The 4767-nt window shown below is 43.8% G+C and overlaps 1 pseudogene; it reads left to right on the top strand.

The window, feature by feature from the left end:
- Positions 1 to 3142: 3142 nt before the first annotated feature.
- LOC102861707 lies at positions 3143 to 4157 on the top strand (annotated as a pseudogene).
- The last annotated feature ends 610 nt before the right edge of the window (positions 4158 to 4767 follow it).

The raw sequence follows: 4767 nt of genomic DNA, 5'->3' as shown, positions 1-4767 counted from the left end.
AGTTGGTTTAATTACCATTGGAAAATGCTTGTCATTCCTCTGTAGCATCTGGTCCCCACTGGACCCTCATCATTTCCTTCACCTGCTCCCCCCACCGACCAAACTGTGTAGCTCTGCAGCTGCATCCTGGCCCATCCTCACCCTTATGTCCCCAACCCTCTCCTCCTTTTACCCCCAATATGTTTTTCCAAAAAAAAAAAAATACCAAGCATTAAATCCTGAAGATAAAATTAAAAAAATTTAAAAAAAAAACCCAAAGTTGCATTTCTGGCAGTTCTGTCACTGTTATTCTAGTCATTTTTTATAATCTTCAGCAAGATTTTGCTTGCATATTCTATTAGAGGTATATCCACACTCTCTAGGATAACTATTAAGTTATGTATAAAAGTCCAAAAGGGGAAGGTAAGGGAAATGGTCGAGCAGAGTGCGTGTATGTGTGAATCACTGGAATGGCAGAGTTTTGTGGGTTGAGCGAGTGAGTGAAAGAAGTAGGAACGAAGCAATGTGGACCTGAAAAAACTAGGTAATGATAGGCATAAATCAATGATTATTAATTTTGTAAAGCACAATGTATAAAAATGATAATATGAAAAACAATGTGAATGAAAGAGAATATATGAAATATAATGTACATGAAATACAATGTATATTAATTTTGTGTGCAAACTAATAAAAAATTTAAAAATATTTTAAAAGAAAACAAAACCCCTCTGTAGTGTTCCCCTGCTCTGTTTTCAGAACAGCTTCTTGTTCTGTGTTTAAGTTTCCTATCAGCACAAATAGATATTCTGGGATTCCTATTCTTCTGTTAGCCTGTATTTATTATGATTCTGTGTTGTCTAAGGTTCATCATTCAAAATGTCTTTTATAAAAATGATTGATTCTTTTGTGATGAAATATTTATTATGAAGAGAGGATTAGAGTGGGATACAAGCCCCACACTACTTGAGGCTAACCTAAGTTATGTAACTGATAAGTCTGCAATCATCACCATTCTCTCAAAACCGGTCTGCATACCTACACTACATGAACCATTCCCTTGATGGGTCTATGTTTCTGGGACACATTCCAGTGAACCATCACACTCCTGGGACTTAGAGGAGGTAGGAAACGGAATTAAAGAGGTGCTATTGATGTCAGACATCTTGAAGTTATACAGATAATCAAACATTTGTTGCCAACAGTGAATCAGCAATTCTTATAACTGGTCTGCTACTAATCTTAAGAGAACTATCTATGAATACATCAACACAGTCAAATGCCTTTGTACAGTTAAACAGACATTCTTCTGGAATTCTCAACTTTTATTCAGATTCCATCTGACATCAGCAAGGATAACTCTGTTATCATGGCCTTTCTAAACACAGGTTCAACTTTTGGCATTTCTCTATGTTGAACCATGTCAGTTGATATCCCTTTGATTTCTAGGGCCTTATTTTTGCCAATGCCTTCAGTGCCTGCAGTTTGAACTTTTTCCTTCGTTACCACTGGCTTTTGATCATATGGTACTTATAAGGCAATCAGTTTACACTTGGTTGCTAACAAAATACAAAAACATCCAAATAGATTACACCCAGTTTTCAAGCATATTAAAAAAAAGAAGAAGAAAAAAACCAAAACAACACAAAAAACCTTATCCTCCAGAATCCAACTTCTCCAAGCTGGAGACTACTTTTCAGGCAGGACCCCACAGACTTTTTCCCCCTGAAATAAGTTTCTCAAATAATTATTTTCAGTAGAGTGACTCTGTCTATTCCCTCTATCATGTTTTGATACTTCCTGCCTCATTCAAGATTTTTGCCCAAAGTATTCTTCAGTATTGCAACTTGAGGTTTGAATTTGTTTTTCTGTTCTCTGAGCTTAAGATGTGTTGAGTTCGTTCTTCCTTTTTATTCTCCAATTCCCGTTCTGTGCACATTTATTATACTACTTTGCTTGTCTTCCCAAGCTGTTTTTCTGGCTTTAAGGTTTTTAATTCTACTCTTTTACTTCGGCAATTCTCCTTTTGTTTTATTTCAGCAGTTTCCTCCCTTTGTAGTCTAGACTAGAACTTTAAATTACCTTCTTTAGTATGAATTAAATAACCATTCTTTTTCTGGTTTTCATCTATGCATAGTATACCAGGAGATTGTCTTATTCAAAGTGACCAGTGGCAGTCCCTCTCATCTCAATAATGCGGTGATTGTGGGTTTTCCTAATTTTTGTTGTTGTTTTGTGCCCATGAGTCACATGTGATTCATAAGGTCTCTGTACACAAAAGCCCTGAACCGTGCCCTATCCTCAACTCATCTCACTCACCCTGACACACCTGCCTCCATTGCCCCAATCATTGTCTTAATCTACCTCATTCAGAGTATTCCTTTCCTGGGCTGTCCCTCCACCCTTCCAAGCATGATGTCCTTCTCCAAGGACCGGTGTCTCTAACCAACATGTCCAAAGTATGTGAGACGGACCTTTAAAATCCTTGCCTCCAAAGAGCAACTTGGCTTCACTCTCTCCAGGACAAACCTGTTTGTTCTCTTGGCAGTCGTTTCTTCAGTACTCTCCTCCAGCACTACAATTCAAAGACACTGATTCTTCTTTTGTAATCCTTAGTCATTGTAGAGTTTATCGTTTCTCCTTAGCACTCTGGAGAGGTTTCTGACAGCAGAGTTTAAGGTCCCCTTCACTTTCAGCAAGCAAAAGTTGTGTCATATGTATATGGCACGTTGCTGGTGAGTCTTCTTCCAATACTAATGCCTCGTTCCTCCTCATAGTCTAGCCTCCCTAATGATCTGTTCAGCACACTGACTGAAAAGACCCTTGGAGCAGCGCGGCTCTCCTGCCCAGACAGTCTTTGCAACTGAATCTCGGTGGCTCGAGCCTCGCTCTTCCGCTGCTGCGGTGGTGGGCTCCATGGAGCATAGCAGACGCCCAGGCAGAGGCGAGGCTTCCACTCCGAGTCCCCGGACTCCAGTTACCCACGTCTGTGCCCTGCACAGCGTCGGAGCGGCCGTTGGCCCCACAGAGTGTCCACCCTGGCCGCCGCCCACGCCAGGCTCTCCTCTGCAGGTGGCCCCGCTCTCCTCGCCCTCGCCGGCACTCCTCTGCAGGGTGGCGGCGGCCGGGCACCCGCGGGGGTTGGGGTGGGGGAGAGGAACAGCGGCAGCAGGAGCCCACTTCCATTATGCAGTTCAAACCAAACCAGACGCGGACCTATTACCGCGAGAGCTTCAAGAAGCAGGCAGCATGCCTGCGCCTCAGGAACAAGCGGGAAGACGAGGTGAGGCGGCTGGCGCGCACCCGGGGAGCTGCCAGGGCCCTACACACTCTTCAACGACCTCTTGCCTGGCTCTCCACCCACCTACTTGCCCTCCTTCCTTCCTTTCTTTCTCTTGGTTGATGCCGGGGAGACAAAGGGTGTCGCCCTGCCCAGCCTTCTGCATCTGGACCAGGCTGGCAGGCTGGAGGTTTCGGGGTCTTCAGAGGCAAGTTCCGGGCTGTGCCTTGGCAGGAGTCACCATCCTACCAGCGAACTGGGGGTGGGGGTGGGGGGAACGGCTAAATCGCCAGCGTTCACTGTTCACCGAGGGGGGAAATGGCGTGAGGGGTGAAGCTCTAGCCCTTCGGCCTCCCTTCCCCTTCCTTGCTACAGCAGTTTGCTGGTTGTGGATCAAATCTGGGTGTGCTGTTGAGTAGCAGTCGGTTTCCAGACCAGTGGATTGTCTTCGGAGACGGAATGGAACCGGAGGAGCATGAAGGTGCTGCCGTGAAGGAGGTTTACGAAGAGGCTGGAGTAAAGGAAAATATTCGGCAGACTCCTGGGCATATTTGAGAACCAAGACAGCAAGCACAGAACATACGTTTATGTTTTTAGAGTCACAGAGATATTAGAAGATTGGAAAGATTCTGTTAATATTGGAAGGAAGAGAGAATGGTTCAAAGTGAAAGATGCCATCAAAGTTCTCCAGTGTCATAAAGCCGTACATGCAGAATAGCTGGAAAAACTAAAGCTGGATTGTACCCCAACCAATGGAAATTCCACATCCTGACCTTTCAAGACAATGATAGCGCCTTGTTTGTTCCAATTTTAGTATATGTGCTGCCATAACGAGCACATTAGCGCCTTTTTTGTAACTGCTGCACAGACCTCCGGATTGCCATCCAGTATAAGATGAGAGAACCTGAGACCTCTCCAGCCCTAGGCAGTTTCATGAGGAGAGAGGCTTCATTTATTTATTTTTGGATTTCCATTCATTCATTGTTGCACTTTTCTACCTGCCCACCCTTTACCCCCTCCCCCACTCTTTCAAAAGTAAAAGAAAAATTCTTTCATTGTTTTATAATCCTTCCCCCTAGGTCCACTCCACTATGCAGCCTTTGTTCTGGACTCCTGTCATGACAATAATACCTAATCACATATCCCTTCCAAACAGTTTTCTCCCTCATCTGTTTTAATGCAGTATACATTATTGAATCCATCTTTCTCAGTCTCCCCCACAACCCCAATGCCAGTCCTGTTTTACAACAGTGGTGCTATGCAGTATTTGTCCCTGTGTGACTTAAATACTTCCCTCAGCATAATGTCCTTCAGGGTCACCCATTTTGAATAATATTGCATGAGTTCCTTGTTTTTCAATGCAGCATAGTCTTCCATTGTGTGAATATACCACAGCTTCTCTATGCATTTGTTTGTTGATGAGCACTTGGGTTGTTTCCAACTTCTTGCTATTGTGAACAAAGCCGCTATAAACTTGGGTGTGCATATATCTGCTTGGGTGTCAGTTA

The sequence above is a fragment of the Elephantulus edwardii genome, unplaced genomic scaffold (genome assembly GCF_000299155.1).
Source record: "Elephantulus edwardii isolate Elephantulus edwardi_28Jun2011 unplaced genomic scaffold, EleEdw1.0 scaffold00286, whole genome shotgun sequence".
NCBI classification, from domain to species: domain Eukaryota; kingdom Metazoa; phylum Chordata; class Mammalia; order Macroscelidea; family Macroscelididae; genus Elephantulus; species Elephantulus edwardii.
The sequence above is the reverse complement of the archived record's forward strand: the minus strand, read 5'-3'. Positions and strand labels throughout refer to the sequence as shown.